The 19112-nt window shown below is 39.5% G+C and overlaps 1 non-coding gene across 1 annotated transcript; it reads left to right on the top strand.

Moving 5' to 3' along the window:
* The first annotated feature begins 17969 nt into the window (after positions 1-17969).
* On the top strand, positions 17970-18042 carry TRNAH-AUG (transfer RNA histidin (anticodon AUG)). The gene has a single exon. It is a non-coding gene; the product is annotated as a tRNA-His (tRNA).
* The last annotated feature ends 1070 nt before the right edge of the window (positions 18043-19112 follow it).

Here is a 19112-nt window from a genome sequence, read left to right on the forward strand (position 1 = left end):
TTTAACACCATTATGGCACTATTTAGACACCACAATTTTTTACAGTGTATACTTTGCAGGCTCGTAACTCTGTTTCCACTGAAGATACGGGGATGTCCTTTGAGTATGTTATAGTGCAATTTGTCACCCATCTAACCATACTAAAAACATTGAGCTACGACAAACAGGGGCAGAATAATTAAGCCAAACGTAAACAAACACCCGTCCTTAGGAAATGCATTAGACTATACTTTGCAGGCCCATAACTCTGTGTCTACTAGAGATACGGGGATGTCCTTAGGATATGTTATAGTCCAAATTGACCCCCATCTAACCATACTAAAAACATTGAGCTACGACGAACAAGGGCCGAGATATTAAGCAAAATGTTCGTCAACTTTGGTATCGTCTCACTTATTTTTATTATGTTACTTATGATTTTTGCACTAAACTTTGGAGGCTCATAACTCTTGTTCTACAAGAGATACTGGGATCTCCTTTGGATATGTTATAGTACTCTTTGCTCCCCATACAAGGATACTTTAAACTTGAGGCTACCTCAATATCGTCGTCAACTTATTTTTTGTCTCACTTATTGTTAGATGGTTACTTTTGATTTTTGAAAATAAACTTTGCAGGCTCGTAACTCTGTTTCTACTGGAGATACGGGGATGTCCTTTGAGTATGTTATAGACCAATTTGTCCCCCATCTAGCCATACTAAGAATTAGGGCTTCGACAAACAGTAGTCGAGTAATTAAGCTAATCGTAAACAAACAAACCCCTCCATAGGAAATACATTAGACTAAATTCTGGAGGCTGGTAACTCTGGTTCTACCAGAGATACGGGGATGTAAATAATGTGACCTTGACACAAATGTTCGGATAATTATAAAAAAAAACTTCGCGGTTTCGAACCTGTGGCCTTCCGGGAGTGAGGCGGATGCGATAACCGCTACACTAAAGATATGTTATTATTTTTAATCGAAAGAACAGGGTCAAGTAATTAAGCAATACGTGAACAAACAAACCCCTCCATAGAAAATGCATTAGACTATACTTTGCAGGCTCGTAACTCTGTTTCTACTGTAGATACGGGGATGTCCTTTGAGTATGTTACAGTCCAATTTGTCCCCCATCTAACCATACTAAAAACATTGAGCTACGACAAACAGGGGCCGAGTAATTAAGCTAAACGTAAACAAACAACCCCTCCATAGGAAATGCATTAGACTATACTTTGCAGGCTCGTAACTCTGTTTCTACTGGAGATACGGAGATGTCCTTAGGATATGTTATAGTCCAAATTGTCCCCCATCTAACCATACTAAAAACTTTGGGCTACGACAAACAGGGGCCGAGTACTTAAGCAAAACGTAACGAAACAAACCCCCTCCATAGGAAATGCATTAGACTATACTTTGCAGGCTCGTAACTCTGTTTCCACTGGAGATACGGGGATGTCCTTTGAGTATGTTATAGTCCAATTTGTCCCCCATCTAACCATACTAAAAACATTGAGCTACGACAAACAGGGGCCGAGTAATTAAGCTAAACGTAAACAAACAACCCGTCCTTAGGAAATGCATTAGACTATACTTTGCAGGCCCATAACTCTGTGTCTACTAGAGATACGGGGATGTCCTTAGGATATGTTATAGTCCAAATTGATTCCCATCTAACAATACTAAAAACATTGAGCTACGACAAACAAGGGCCGAGATATTAAGCAAAATGTTCGTCAACTTTGGTATCGTCTCACTTATTTTTATTATGTTACTTATGATTTTTGCACTAAACTTTGGAGGCTCATAACTCTTGTTCTACAAGAGATACTGGGATCTCCTTTGGAAATGTTATAGTACTCTTTGCTCCCCATACAAGGATACTTTAAACTTGAGGCTACCTCAATATCGTCGTCAACTTATTTTTTGTCTCACTTATTGTTAGAAGGTTACTTTTGATTTTTGAAAATAAACTTTGCAGGCTCGTAACTCTGGTTCTACCAGAGATACGGGGATGTAAATAATGTGACCTTGACACAAATGTTCGGATAATTATAAAGGTCTTTGCATGTTCCAAGCAAAAAAAAAAACTTCGCGGTTTCGAACCTGTGGCCTTCCGGGAGTGAGGCGGATGCGATAACCGCTACACTAAAGATATGTTATTATTTTTAATCGAAAGAACAGGGTCAAGTAATTAAGCAATACGTGAACAAACAAACCCCTCCATAGAAAATGCATTAGACTATACTTTGCAGGCTCGTAACTCTGTTTCTACTGGAGATACGGGGATGTCCTTTGAGTATGTTATAGTCCAATTTGTCCCCCATCTAACCATACTAAAAACATTGAGCTACGACAAACAGTAGTCGAGTAATTAAGCTAATCGTAAACAAACAAACCCCTCCATAGGAAATGCATTAGACTATACTTTGCAGGCCCATAACTCTGTGTCTACTAGAGATACGGGAATGTCCTTAGGATATGTTATACTCCAAATTGTCCCCCATCTAACCATACTAAAAACTTTGGGCTACGACAAACAGGGGCCGAGTACTTAAGCAAAACGTAAAGAAACAAACCCCCTCCATAGGAAATGAGTTAGACTATATTTGCAGGCTCGTAACTCTGTTTCTACTGGAGATACGGGGATGTCCGTTGAGTATGTTATAGTTCAATTTGTCCCCCATCTAACCATACTAAAAACATTGAGCTACGACAAACAGGGGCCGAAAAATTAAGCTAAACGTAAACAAACAACCCCTCCATAGAAAATGCATTAGACTATACTTTGCAAGGCCCATAACTCTGTGTCTACTAGAGATACCGGGATGTTCTTAGGATATGTTATGGTCCAATTTGTCCTTCATCTAACCATACTAAAACTTTGGGCTACGACAAACAGGGGCCGAGTACTTAAGCAAAACGTAAAGAAACAAACCCCCTCCATAGGAAATGAGTTAGACTATACTTTGCAGGCTCGTAACTCTGTTTCCACTGGAGATACGGGGATGTCCTTTGATTATGTTATAGTCCAATTTGTCCCCCATCTAACCATACTAACAATATTGAGCTACGACAAACAGGGGCCGAGTAATTAAGCTAAACGTAAACAAACAACCCGTCCATAGGAAATGCATTAGACTATATTTTGCAGGCCCATAACTCTGTGTCTACTAGAGATACGGGGATGTCCTTAGGATATGTTATAGTCCAAATTGTCCCCCATCTAACCATATTAAAAACATTGAGCTACGACAAACAAGGGCCGAGATATTAAGCAAAATGTTCGTCAACTTTGGTATCGTCTCACTTATTTTTATTATGTTACTTATGATTTTTGCACTAAACTTTGGAGGCTCATAACTCTTGTTCTACAAGAGATAGTGGGATCTCCTTTGGATATGTTATAGTACTCTTTGCTCCCCATACAAGGATACTTTAAACTTGAGGCTACCTCAATATCGTCGTCAACTTATTTTTTGTCTCACTTATTAATAGAAGGTTACTTTTGATTTTTGAAAATAAACTTTGCAGGCTCGTAACTCTGGTTCTACCAGAGATACGGGGATGTAAATAATGTGACCTTGACACAAATGTTCGGATAATTATAAAGGTCTTTGCATGTTCCAAGCAAAAAAAAAAACTTCGCGGTTTCGAACCTGTGGCCTTCCGGGAGTGAGGCGGATGCGATAACCGCTACACTAAAGATATGTTATTATTTTTAATCGAAAGAACAGGGTCAAGTAATTAAGCAATACGTGAACAAACAAACCCCTCCAAAGAAAATGCATTAGACTATATTTTGCAAGGCCCATAACTCTGTGTCTACTAGAGATACGGGGATGTCCTTTGAGTATGTTATAGTCCAATTTGTCCCCCATCTAACCATACTAAAAACATTGAGCTACGACAAACAGGGGCCGAGTAATTAAGCTAAACGTAAACAAACAACCCGTCCAAAGGAAATGCATTAGACTATGCTTTGCAGGCCCATAACTCTGTGTTTACTAGAGATACGGGCATGTCCTTAGGATATGTTATAGTCCAAATTGTCCCCCATCTAACCATACTAAAAACATTGAGCTACGACAAACAAGGGCCGAGATATTAAGCAAAATGTTCGTCAACTTTGGTATCGTCTCACTTATTTTTATTATGTTACTTATGATTTTTGCACTAAACTTTGGAGGCTCATAACTCTTGTTCTACAAGAGATACTGGGATCTCCTTTGGAAATGTTATAGTACTCTTTGCTCCCCATACAAGGATACTTTAAACTTGAGGCTACCTCAATATCGTCGTCAACTTATTTTTTGTCTCACTTATTGTTAGAAGGTTACTTTTGATTTTTGAAAATAAAATTTGCAGGCTCGTAACTCTGGTTCTACCAGAGATACGGGGATGTAAATAATGTGACCTTGACACAAATGTTCGGATAATTATAAAGTTCTTTGCATGTTCCAAGCAAAAAAAAAAAACTTCGCGGTTTCGAACCTGTGGCCTTCCGGGAGTGAGGCGGATGCGATAACCGTTACACTAAAAATATGTTATTATTTTTAATCGAAAGAACAGGGTCAAGTAATTAAGCAATACGTGAACAAACAAACCCCTCCATAGAAAATGCATTAGACTATACTTTGCAGGCCCATAACTCTGTGTCTACTAGAGATACCGGGATGTCCTTAGGATATGTTATAGTCCAATTTGTCCTTCATCTAAATATACTAAAAACTTTGGGCTACGACAAACAGGGGCCGAGTACTTAAGCAAAACGTAAAGAAACAAACCCCCTCCATAGGAAATGAGTTAGACTATACTTTGCAGGCTCGTAACTCTGTTTCTACTGGAGATACAGGGATGTCCTTTGAGTATGTTACATTCCAATTTGTCCCCCATCTAATTATACTAAAAACATTGAGCTACGACAATCAGGGGCCGAGTAATTAAGCTAAACGTAAACAAACAACCCGTCCAAAGGAAATGCATTAGACTATGCTTTGCAGGCCCATAACTCTGTGTTTACTAGAGATACGGGGATGGCCTTAAGATATGTTATAGTCCAAATTGTCGTCCATCTAACCATACTAAAAACATTGAGTTACGACAAACAGGGGCCGAGATATTAAGCAAAATGTTCGTCAACTTTGGTATCGTCTCACTTATTTTTATTATGTTACTTATGATTTTTGCACTAAACTTTGGAGGCTCATAACTCTTGTTCTACAAGAGATACTGGGATCTCCTTTGGAAATGTTATAGTACTCTTTGCTCCCCATACAAGGATACTTTAAACTTGAGGCTACCTCAATATCGTCGTCAACTTATTTTTTGTCTCACTTATTGTTAGAAGGTTACTTTTGATTTTTGAAAATAAAATTTGCAGGCTCGTAACTCTGGTTCTACCAGAGATACGGGGATGTAAATAATGTGACCTTGACACAAATGTTCGGATAATTATAAAGTTCTTTGCATGTTCCAAGCAAAAAAAAAAAACTTCGCGGTTTCGAACCTGTGGCCTTCCGGGAGTGAGGCGGATGCGATAACCGTTACACTAAAAATATGTTATTATTTTTAATCGAAAGAACAGGGTCAAGTAATTAAGCAATACGTGAACAAACAAACCCCTACATAGAAAATGCATTAGACTATACTTTGCAGGCCCATAACTCTGTGTCTACTAGAGATACCGGGATGTCCTTAGGATATGTTATAGTCCAATTTGTCCTTCATCTAAATATACTAAAAACTTTGGGCTACGACAAACAGGGGCCGAGTACTTAAGCAAAACGTAAAGAAACAAACCCCCTCCATAGGAAATGAGTTAGACTATACTTTGCAGGCTCGTTACTCTGTTTCTACTGGAGATACAGGGATGTCCTTTGAGTATGTTACATTCCAATTTGTCCCCCATCTAATTATACTAAAAACATTGAGCTACGACAATCAGGGGCCGAGTAATTAAGCTAAACGTAAACAAACAACCCGTCCAAAGGAAATGCATTAGACTATGCTTTGCAGGCCCATAACTCTGTGTTTACTAGAGATACGGGGATGTCCTTAAGATATGTTATAGTCCAAATTGTCGTCCATCTAACCATACTAAAAACATTGAGTTACGACAAACAGGGGCCGAGATATTAAGCAAAATGTTCGTCAACTTTGGTATCGTCTCACTTATTTTTATTATGTTACTTATGATTTTTGCACTAAACTTTGGAGGCTCATAACTCTTGTTCTACAAAAGATACTGGGATCTCCTTTGGATATGTTATAGTACTCTTTGCTCCCCATGCAAGGATACTTTAAACTTGAGGCTACCTCAATATCGTCGTCAACTTATTTTTTGTCTCACTTATTGTTAGAAGGTTACTTTTGATTTTTGAAAATAAAGTTTGCAGGCTCGTAACTCTGGTTCTACCAGAGATACGGGGATGTAAATAATGTGACCTTGACACAAATGTTCGGATAATTATAAAGGTCTTTGCATGTTCCAAGCAAAAAAAAACTTCGCGGTTTCGAACGTGTGGCCTTCCGAGAGTGAGGCGGATGCGATAACCGCTACACTAAAGATATGTTATTATTTTTAATCGAAAGAACAGGGTCAAGTAATTAAGCAATACGTGAACAAACAAACCCCTCCATTGAAAATGCATTAGGTTATACTTTGCAGGCTCGTAACTCTGTTTCTACTGGAGATACGGGGATGTCCTTTGAGTATGTTATAGTCCAATTTGTCCCCCATCTAACCATACTAAAAACATTGAGCTACGACAAACAGTAGTCGAGTAATTAAGCTAATCGTAAACAAACAAACCCCTCCATAGGAAATGCATTAGACTATACTTTGCAGGCCCATAACTCTGTGTCTACTAGAGATACGGGAATGTCCTTAGGATATGTTATACTCCAAATTGTCCCCCATCTAACCATACTAAAAACTTTGGGCTACGACAAACAGGGGCCGAGTACTTAAGCAAAACGTAAAGAAACAAACCCCCTCCATAGGAAATGAGTTAGACTATACTTTGCAGGCTCGTTACTCTGTTTCTACTGGAGATACAGGGATGTCCTTTGAGTATGTTACATTCCAATTTGTCCCCCATCTAATTATACTAAAAACATTGAGCTACGACAATCAGGGGCCGAGTAATTAAGCTAAACGTAAACAAACAACCCGTCCAAAGGAAATGCATTAGACTATGCTTTGCAGGCCCATAACTCTGTGTTTACTAGAGATACGGGGATGTCCTTAAGATATGTTATAGTCCAAATTGTCGTCCATCTAACCATACTAAAAACATTGAGTTACGACAAACAGGGGCCGAGATATTAAGCAAAATGTTCGTCAACTTTGGTATCGTCTCACTTATTTTTATTATGTTACTTATGATTTTTGCACTAAACTTTGGAGGCTCATAACTCTTGTTCTACAAAAGATACTGGGATCTCCTTTGGATATGTTATAGTACTCTTTGCTCCCCATGCAAGGATACTTTAAACTTGAGGCTACCTCAATATCGTCGTCAACTTATTTTTTGTCTCACTTATTGTTAGAAGGTTACTTTTGATTTTTGAAAATAAACTTTGCAGGCTCGTAACTCTGTTTCTACTGGAGATACGGGGATGTCCTTTGAGTATGTTATAGACCAATTTGTCCCCCATCTAGCCATACTAAGAATTAGGGCTACGACAAACAGGGGCCGAGTACTTAAGCAAAACGTAAAGAAACAAACCCCCTCCATAGGAAATGAGTTAGACTATATTTGCAGGCTCGTAACTCTGTTTCTACTGGAGATACGGGGATGTCCGTTGAGTATGTTATAGTTCAATTTGTCCCCCATCTAACCATACTAAAAACATTGAGCTACGACAAACAGGGGCCGAAAAATTAAGCTAAACGTAAACAAACAACCCCTCCATAGAAAATGCATTAGACTATACTTTGCAAGGCCCATAACTCTGTGTCTACTAGAGATACCGGGATGTTCTTAGGATATGTTATGGTCCAATTTGTCCATCATCTAACCATACTAAAAACTTTGGGCTACGACAAACAGGGGCCGAGTACTTAAGCAAAACGTAAAGAAACAAACCCCCTCCATAGGAAATGAGTTAGACTATACTTTGCAGGCTCGTAACTCTGTTTCCACTGGAGATACGGGGATGTCCTTTGATTTTGTTATAGTCCAATTTGTCCCCCATCTAACCATACTAACAATATTGAGCTACGACAAACAGGGGCCGAGTAATTAAGCTAAACGTAAACAAACAACCCGTCCATAGGAAATGCATTAGACTATATTTTGCAGGCCCATAACTCTGTGTCTACTAGAGATACGGGGATGTCCTTAGGATATGTTATAGTCCAAATTGTCCCCCATCTAACCATATTAAAAACATTGAGCTACGACAAACAAGGGCCGAGATATTAAGCAAAATGTTCGTCAACTTTGGTATCGTCTCACTTATTTTTATTATGTTACTTATGATTTTTGCACTAAACTTTGGAGGCTCATAACTCTTGTTCTACAAGAGATAGTGGGATCTCCTTTGGATATGTTATAGTACTCTTTGCTCCCCATACAAGGATACTTTAAACTTGAGGCTACCTCAATATCGTCGTCAACTTATTTTTTGTCTCACTTATTGTTAGAAGGTTACTTTTGATTTTTGAAAATAAACTTTGCAGGCTCGTAACTCTGGTTCTACCAGAGATACGGGGATGTAAATAATGTGACCTTGACACAAATGTTCGGATAATTATAAAGGTCTTTGCATGTTCCAAGCAAAAAAAAAAAACTTCGCGGTTTCGAACCTGTGGCCTTCCGGGAGTGAGGCGGATGCGATAACCGCTACACTAAAGATATGTTATTATTTTTAATCGAAAGAACAGGGTCAAGTAATTAAGCAATACGTGAACAAACAAACCCCTCCAAAGAAAATGCATTAGACTATACTTTGCAAGGCCCATAACTCTGTGTCTACTAGAGATACGGGGATGTCCTTTGAGTATGTTATAGTCCAATTTGTCACCCATCTAACCATACTAAAAACATTGAGCTACGACAAACAGGGGCCGAGTAATTAAGCTAAACGTAAACAAACAACCCGTCCAAAGGAAATGCATTAGACTATGCTTTGCAGGCCCATAACTCTGTGTTTACTAGAGATACGGGGATGTCCTTAGGATATGTTATAGTCCAAATTGTCGTCCATCTAACCATACTAAAAACATTGAGTTACGACAAACAGGGGCCGAGATATTAAGCAAAATGTTCGTCAACTTTGGTATCGTCTCACTTATTTTTATTATGTTACTTATGATTTTTGCACTAAACTTTGGAGGCTCATAACTCTTGTTCTACAAAAGATACTGGGATCTCCTTTGGATATGTTATAGTACTCTTTGCTCCCCATACAAGGATACTTTAAACTTGAGGCTACCTCAATATCGTCGTCAACTTATTTTTTGTCTCACTTATTGTTAGAAGGTTACTTTTGATTTTTGAGAATAAAATTTGCAGGCTCGTAACTCTGGTTCTACCAGAGATACGGGGATGTAAATAATGTGACCTTGACACAAATGTTCGGATAATTATAAAGTTCTTTGCATGTTCCAAGCAAAAAAAAAAAACTTCGCGGTTTCGAACCTGTGGCCTTCCGGGAGTGAGGCGGATGCGATAACCGTTACACTAAAAAATGTTATTATTTTTAATCGAAAGAACAGGGTCAAGTAATTAAGCAATACGTGAACAAACAAACCCCTCCATAGAAAATGCATTAGACTATACTTTGCAGGCCCATAACTCTGTGTCTACTAGAGATACCGGGATGTCCTTAGGATATGTTATAGTCGAATTTGTCCTTCATCTAAATATAATAAAAACTTTGGGCTACGACAAACAGGGGCCGAGTACTTAAGCAAAACGTAAAGAAACAAACCCCCTCCATAGGAAATGAGTTAGACTATACTTTGCAGGCTCGTAACTCTGTTTCTACTGGAGATACAGGGATGTCCTTTGAGTATGTTACATTCCAATTTGTCCCCCATCTAATTATACTAAAAACATTGAGCTACGACAATCAGGGGCCGAGTAATTAAGCTAAACGTAAACAAACAACCCGTCCAAAGGAAATGCATTAGACTATGCTTTGCAGGCCCATAACTCTGTGTTTACTAGAGATACGGGGATGTCCTTCAGATATGTTATAGTCCAAATTGTCGTCCATCTAACCATACTAAAAACATTGAGTTACGACAAACAGGGGCCGAGATATTAAGCAAAATGTTCGTCAACTTTGGTATCGTCTCACTTATTTTTATTATGTTACTTATGATTTTTGCACTAAACTTTGGAGGCTCATAACTCTTGTTCTACAAAAGATACTGGGATCTCCTTTGGATATGTTATAGTACTCTTTGCTCCCCATACAAGGATACTTTAAACTTGAGGCTACCTCAATATCGTCGTCAACTTATTTTTTGTCTCACTTATTGTTAGAAGGTTACTTTTGATTTTTGAAAATAAAATTTGCAGGCTCGTAACTCTGGTTCTACCAGAGATACGGGGATGTAAATAATGTGACCTTGACACAAATGTTCGGATAATTATAAAGTTCTTTGCATGTTCCAAGCAAAAAAAAAAACTTCGCGGTTTCGAACCTGTGGCCTTCCGGGAGTGAGGCGGATGCGATAACCGTTACACTAAAAATATGTTATTATTTTTAATCGAAAGAACAGGGTCAAGTAATTAAGCAATACGTGAACAAACAAACCCCTCCATAGAAAATGCATTAGACTATACTTTGCAGGCCCATAACTCTGTGTCTACTAGAGATACCGGGATGTCCTTAGGATATGTTATAGTCCAATTTGTCCTTCATCTAAATATACTAAAAACTTTGGGCTACGACAAACAGGAGCCGAGTACTTAAGCAAAACGTAAAGAAACAAACCCCCTCCATAGGAAATGAGTTAGACTATATTTTGCAGGCTCGTAACTCTGTTTCTACTGGAGATACAGGGATGTCCTTTGAGTATGTTACATTCCAATTTGTCCCCCATCTAATTATACTAAAAACATTGAGCTACGACAAACAGGGGCCGAGTAATTAAGCTAAACGTAAACAAACAGCCCGTCCAAAGGAAATGCATTAGACTATGCTTTGCAGGCCCATAACTCTGTGTTTACTAGAGATACGGGGATGTCCTTAAGATATGTTATAGTCCAAATTGTCGTCCATCTAACCATACTAAAAACATTGAGTTACGACAAACAGGGGCCGAGATATTAAGCAAAATGTTCGTCAACTTTGGTATCGTCTCACTTATTTTTATTATGTTACTTATGATTTTTGCACTAAACTTTGGAGGCTCATAACTCTTGTTCTACAAAAGATACTGGGATCTCCTTTGGATATGTTATAGTACTCTTTGCTCCCCATACAAGGATACTTTAAACTTGAGGCTACCTCAATATCGTCGTCAACTTATTTTGTGTCTCACTTATTGTTAGAAGGTTACTTTTGATTTTTGAAAATAAAATTTGCAGGCTCGTAACTCTGGTTCTACCAGAGATACGGGGATGTAAATAATGTGACCTTGACACAAATGTTCGGATAATTATAAAGTTCTTTGCATGTTCCAAGCAAAAAAAAAACTTCGCGGTTTCGAACCTGTGGCCTTCCGGGAGTGAGGCGGATGCGATAACCGTTACACTAAAAATATGTTATTATTTTTAATCGAAAGAACAGGGTCAAGTAATTAAGCAATACGTGAACAAACAAACCCCTCCATAGAAAATGCATTAGACTATACTTTGCAGGCCCATAACTCTGTGTCTACTAGAGATACCGGGATGTCCTTAGGATATGTTATAGTCCAATTTGTCCTTCATCTAAATATACTAAAAACGTTGGGCTACGACAAACAGGAGCCGAGTACTTAAGCAAAACGTAAAGAAACAAACCCCCTCCATAGGAAATGAGTTAGACTATATTTTGCAGGCTCGTAACTCTGTTTCTACTGGAGATACAGGGATGTCCTTTGAGTATGTTACATTCCAATTTGTCCCCCATCTAATTATACTAAAAACATTGAGCTACGACAAACAGGGGCCGAGTAATTAAGCTAAACGTAAACAAACAGCCCGTCCAAAGGAAATGCATTAGACTATGCTTTGCAGGCCCATAACTCTGTGTTTACTAGAGATACGGGGATGTCCTTAAGATATGTTATAGTCCAAATTGTCGTCCATCTAACCATACTAAAAACATTGAGTTACGACAAACAGGGGCCGAGATATTAAGCAAAATGTTCGTCAACTTTGGTATCGTCTCACTTATTTTTATTATGTTACTTATGATTTTTGCACTAAACTTTGGAGGCTCATAACTCTTGTTCTACAAAAGATACTGGGATCTCCTTTGGATATGTTATAGTACTCTTTGCTCCCCATGCAAGGATACTTTAAACTTGAGGCTACCTCAATATCGTCGTCAACTTTTTTTTTGTCTCACTTATTGTTAGAAGGTTACTTTTGATTTTTGAAAATAAAGTTTGCAGGCTCGTAACTCTGGTTCTACCAGAGATACGGGGATGTAAATAATGTGACCTTGACACAAATGTTCGGATAATTATAAAGGTCTTTGCATGTTCCAAGCAAAAAAAAACTTCGCGGTTTCGAACGTGTGGCCTTCCGAGAGTGAGGCGGATGCGATAACCGCTACACTAAAGATATGTTATTATTTTTAATCAAAAGAACAGGGTCAAGTAATTAAGCAATACGTGAACAAACAAACCCCTCCATAGAAAATGCATTAGACTATACTTTGCAGGCCCATAACTCTGTTTCTACTGGAGATACGGGGATGTCCTTTGAGTATGTTATAGTCCAATTTGTCCCCCATCTAACCATACTAAAAACATTGAGCTACGACAAACAGTAGTCGAGTAATTAAGCTAATCGTAAACAAACAAACCCCTCCATAGGAAATGCATTAGACTATACTTTGCAGGCCCATAACTCTGTGTCTACTAGAGATACGGGAATGTCCTTAGGATATGTTATACTCCAAATTGTCCCCCATCTAACCATACTAAAAACTTTGGGCTACGACAAACAGGGGCCGAGTACTTAAGCAAAACGTAAAGAAACAAACCCCCTCCATAGGAAATGAGTTAGACTATATTTGCAGGCTCGTAACTCTGTTTCTACTGGAGATACGGGGATGTCCGTTGAGTATGTTATAGTTCAATTTGTCCCCCATCTAACCATACTAGAAACATTGAGCTACGACAAACAGGGGCCGAAAAATTAAGCTAAACGTAAACAAACAACCCCTCCATAGAAAATGCATTAGACTATACTTTGCAAGGCCCATAACTCTGTGTCTACTAGAGATACGGGAATGTCCTTAGGATATGTTATACTCCAAATTGTCCCCCATCTAACCATACTAAAAACTTTGGGCTACGACAAACAGGGGCCGAGTACTTAAGCAAAACGTAAAGAAACAAACCCCCTCCATAGGAAATGAGTTAGACTATACTTTGCAGGCTCGTAACTCTGTTTCCACTGGAGATACGGGGATGTCCTTTGATTATGTTATAGTCCAATTTGTCCCCCATCTAACCATACTAACAATATTGAGCTACGACAAACAGGGGCCGAGTAATTAAGCTAAACGTAAACAAACAACCCGTCCATAGGAAATGCATTAGACTATATTTTGCAGGCCCATAACTCTGTGTCTACTAGAGATACGGGGATGTCCTTAGGATATGTTATAGTCCAAATTGTCCCCCATCTAACCATATTAAAAACATTGAGCTACGACAAACAAGGGCCGAGATATTAAGCAAAATGTTCGTCAACTTTGGTATCGTCTCACTTATTTTTATTATGTTACTTATGATTTTTGCACTAAACTTTGGAGGCTCATAACTCTTGTTCTACAAGAGATAGTGGGATCTCCTTTGGATATGTTATAGTACTCTTTGCTCCCCATACAAGGATACTTTAAACTTGAGGCTACCTCAATATCGTCGTCAACTTATTTTTTGTCTCACTTATTGTTAGAAGGTTACTTTTGATTTTTGAAAATAAACTTTGCAGGCTCGTAACTCTGGTTCTACCAGAGATACGGGGATGTAAATAATGTGACCTTGACACAAATGTTCGGATAATTATAAAGGTCTTTGCATGTTCCAAGCAAAAAAAAAAACTTCGCGGTTTCGAACCTGTGGCCTTCCGGGAGTGAGGCGGATGCGATAACCGCTACACTAAAGATATGTTATTATTTTTAATTGAAAGAACAGGTTCAAGTAATTAAGCAATACATGAACAAACAAACCCCTCCTTGTTCACAGTGGCTGGTGCTCTGAAGTGTGAAAAATTGAGATTCCAAATTTTTCGTCGGTTGCTGATAAAATAAGAGATATTCGATTTTATTTTTTATATAGCGGGCGTTGAATGTTTCACGAAAGTACGTTGGTCTTGAATTTACACGCCAGTTTTTTTAGGTTGCGACGCAATAACAGAAGATTTTTTAACACGGTTTGCTAGTTACTCGTTTTTGATGGGGCCGGATTTGGCAACAAAACTAATCGATCACGAGCGAAAGCGAACTGACTTCTCACAAGTAGGGCACAACAGAAAGATAGCAATAATCACGGTAGTGGGAGCGTCGAGAATGCAGTTAGATCTTGTAACCAGTGACTGAAGCTCCAAAGCGTTGAGATCACAATTTAAATCCTCGGTTGTAGATGAGACAAGCGAGAGTAGTTCCTTTCGTTTTTTTTAGAAGCGGGCGTTGATTTTTTTAAGAAGACCGATGCTCTTGGCTTTGCACGCCAGGTCTTTTTTAAGCGACGCAAGAACGGATGTTTTTTGTTTCAGCACGGATTGTAAGTTATGCGTTAATGGTACTTATCACGAGGCAAATACGGGTCTTGGAGAAAGCTGTCCACCAGCAAAAGCGGGATGACTTACGACGATTTGCAAGTAGCTAAGCCGACGGTAGCGATCACAGTGGAAGGCGAGACGTTGAAAACGTTAAAGGTGATCATTCATACCTGAAAGATAGAATACAGTTAGTCCTTGTTCACAGTGGCTGGTGCTCTGAAGAGTGAAAAATTGAGATTCCAAATTTTTCGTCGGTTGCTGATAAAATAAGAGATATTCGATTTTATTTTTTATATAGCGGGCGTTGAATGTTTCACGAAAGTACGTTGGTCTTGAATTTACACGCCATTTTTTTGGGTTGCGACGCAATAACAGAAGATTTTTTAACACGGTTTGCTAGTTACTCGTTTTTGATGGGGCCGGATTTGGCAACAAAACTAATCGATCACGAGCGAAAGCGAACTGACTTCTCACAAGTAGGGCACAACAGAAAGATAGCAATAATCACGGTAGTGGGAGCGTCGAGAATGCAGTTAGATCTTGTTACCAGTGACTGTAGTATTTCTTCACTATTTTCAAATATGTTCACTGAAACCATTATTTTTATACTTTTTGCTTTAATTCAAGCAAATGTAACGATATTCAATCAAAAAACTGTTAAAATTAAATTTTTCAATCAGAAATCGTTGTCACGGATTTTGTATCTTGAAGAGGAAAAACATGCGATTTTTTCGGTACTTTTTTGAATGCATTTTTTTCTGGAGAAATTTTTGACCCAATTCAGCTTAATTCCCTATAAAACACTCATTAAAAGTGATTTCATCTCGATTGAACAATAAATAAAAATGTACCTCGATTTTTAATAACATTTTCAAAATCGACGTTTCACGGCCAAAGAAGCATATTTTGAGTATTTCTTCACTATTTTCAAATATAACCACTGAAACCATTATTTTTATACTTTTTGCTTTAATTCAAGCAAATATAACGATATTCATTCAAAAAACTGTTAAAATTCAATTTTTCAATAAGAAATCGTTGTCACGGATTTTGTATCTTGAAGAAGAAAAACATGCGATTTTTTCGGTACACTTTTGAATGCATTTTTTTCTGGAGAAATGTTTGACCGAATTCAGCTTAATTCCCTATAAAACACTCAATAAAAGTGATTTCATCTCGATTGAACAATAAATAAAAATGTACCTCGAGTTTTAATAACATTTTCAAAATCGACGTTTCACGGCCAAAGAATCATACCATGAGTATTTCTTCACTATTTTCAAATATATTCATTGAAACCATTATTTTTATACTTTTTGCTTTAATTCAAGCAATGTAACGATATTCATTCAAAAAACTTAAAATTCAATTTTCAATAAGAAATCGTATTCACGGATTTTGTGTCTTGAAGAAGAAAAACCTGCGATTTTTTCGGTACTTTTTTGAATGCATTTTTTTTTGGAGAAATTTTTGACCGAATTCAGCTTAATTCCCTATAAAACACTCATTGAAAGTGGTGGTTCGAGCCCACCCGGGACCGGTGTTGTGGGATCTCAAATGTAACGTAAAAACCAAAGTTTTTCCACAATACCTAACAACCATTTAATTTTTGGGTTTCCGTGCCGCATTGGTTAGCGCTTTCGGCTATGAACCGAAAGGTTGGTGGTTCGTGCCCATCCGGGAGCGGTGTTGTGAGGTCTCAGATGTGACGTAAAAAGTCAGAGTTTTTCCACAATACCTGACAAACATTTAATATTTGGGCTTCCGTGGCGCAATGGTTAGCGCGCTCAACTGTTATTCAAAAGGTTGGTGGTTCGAGCGTACCCGGGAGTGGTGTTGTGATGTCTCAGATGTGACGTAAAAAGTCGAGGTTTTTCCACAATACCTGACGACCATTTAATATTTGGGCTTCCGTGGCGCAATGGTTAGCGCGTTCGGCTGTTAACCGAAAGGTTAGTGGTTCGAGCCCACCCGAAAGCGGTGTTGTGAGGTATCAGATGTAGCGTAAAAAGTCAAAACTTTTCCACAATACGGGACAAACATTTAATTTCTGAATTTCCGTGGCTCAATGGTTAGCTCGTACAGCTGTTAACCGAAAGTTTGGTGGTTCGAGCCCACCCGGGAGAGGTGTTGTGAGGTCTCAGATGTGACGTAAAAAGTCAAAGTTTTTCCACAATACCTGACGACCATATAAGTTTCTAGCTTCCATGGCGCAATGGTTGGCGCGTTCGGCTGTTAACCGAAAGGTTGGTGGTTCGAGCCCATCCGGGAGCGGTGTTGTGAGGTCTCAGATGTGACGTAAAAAGTCAAGAGTTTTCCACAAAACCTGACGACCATTTAATATTTGGGCTTCCGTGGCGCAATGGTTAGCGCGTTCAGCTGTTATTCAAAAGCTGGTGGTTTAAGCCCTCCCGGGAGCGGTGTTGTGAGGTCTCAGATGTGACGTAAAAAGTCAGAGTTTTTCCACAATACGAGACAACCATATAATTTCTGAACTTCCGTGGCTCAATGGTTAGCGCGTTCGGCTGTTAACCAGTAAGTTGGTGGTTCTAGCCCACCCGAAACCGGTGTTGTGAGGTCTCAGATGTGGCGTAAAAAGTCAAGGTTTTCCACAATACCTGACGACCATTCAATTTTTGGGCTTCCGTGGCGCAATGGTTAGCGCGTTCAGCTGTTATTCAAAAGAGTGGTGGTTTGAGCCCTCCCGGGAGCGGTGCTGTGAGGTCTCAGATGTAACGTAAAATGTCAGAGTTTTTCCACAATAACTGACGAACATTTAATTTTTGGGCTTCCGTGGAGCAATGGTTAGTGCGTTCAGCAGTTAACCGAAAGGTTGGTGGTTCGAGCCCACCCGGGAGAGGTGTTGTGGGGTCTCAGATGTAGCGTAAAAAGTCAAAACCTTTCCACAATACGGGACAACCATTTAATTCCTGAGCTTCCGTGGCTCAATGGTTAGCGCGTTCGGCTGTTAACCAATAGGTTGGTGGTTCGAGCCCACCCGGGACCGGTGTTGTGGGATCTCAAATGTAACGTAAAAACCAAAGTTTTTCCACAATACCTGACGACCATTGAATTTTTGGGTTTCCGTGGCGCATTGGTTAGCGCGTTCGGCTATGAACCGAAAGGTTGGTGGTTCGTGCCCATCCGGGAGCGGTGTTGTGAGGTCTCAGATGTGACGTAAAAAGTCAGAGTTTTTCCACAATACCTGACGAACATTTAATTTTTGGGCTTCCGTGGCGCAATGGTTAGCGCGCTCAACTGTTATTCAAAAGGTTGGTGGTTCGAGCGTACCCGGGAGCGGTGTTGTGATGTCTCAGATGTGACGTAAAAAGTCGCGGTTTTTCCACAATACCTGACGACCATTTAATATTTGGGCTTCCGTGGCGCAATGGTTAGCGCGTTCGGCTGTTAACAGAAAGGTTGGTGGTTCGAGCCCACCCGAAAGCGGTGTTGTGAGGTCTCAGATGTAACGTAAAATGTCATAGTTTTTCCACAATAAATGACGAACATTTAATTTCTGAACTTCCGTGGCTCAATGGTTAGCGCGTTCGGCTGTTAACCAATAGGTTGGTGGTTCGAGCCCATCTGGGAGCGGTGTTGTGAGGTCTCAGATGTAACGTAAAAAGTCAAACGTTTTCCACAATAACTGACGAACCGAAAGTTTGGTGGTTCGAGCCCATCCGGGAGCGTTTTGTGGTGTCTCAGATGTAACGTGAAAAGTCAGAGTTTTTCCACAATACCTGACGAACATATAATTTTTGGGCTTCCGTGGCGCAATGGTTAGTGCGCTCAGCTGTTATTCAAAAGGTTGGTGGTTCGAGCCCCTCCGGGAGCGTTTTGTGGGGTCTCAGATGTAACGTAAAAAGTCAGAGTTTTTCCACAATACGAGACAACCATATAATTTCTGAACTTCCGTGGCTCAATGGTTAGCGCGTTCGGCTGTTAACCAGTAAGTTGGTGGTTCGAGCCCACCCGAAACCGGTGTTGTGAGGTCTCAGATGTGGCGTAAAAAGTCAAGGTTTCTCCACAATACCTGACAACCATTTAATTACTGAGCTTCCGTGGCTCAATGTTTGGCGCGTTCGGCTGTTAACCGAAAGGTTGGTGGTTCGAGCCCATCCGGGAGCGGTGTTGTGAGGTCTCAGATGTGACGTAAATGTCAAGAGTTTTCCACAATACCTGACGACCGTTTAATATTTGGGCTTCCGTGGCGCAATGGTTAG

Source organism: Phalangium opilio, unplaced genomic scaffold (assembly GCF_054372755.1).
Source record: "Phalangium opilio isolate 3A_F unplaced genomic scaffold, DU_Popi_V2 ptg000037l_1, whole genome shotgun sequence".
NCBI classification, from domain to species: domain Eukaryota; kingdom Metazoa; phylum Arthropoda; class Arachnida; order Opiliones; family Phalangiidae; genus Phalangium; species Phalangium opilio.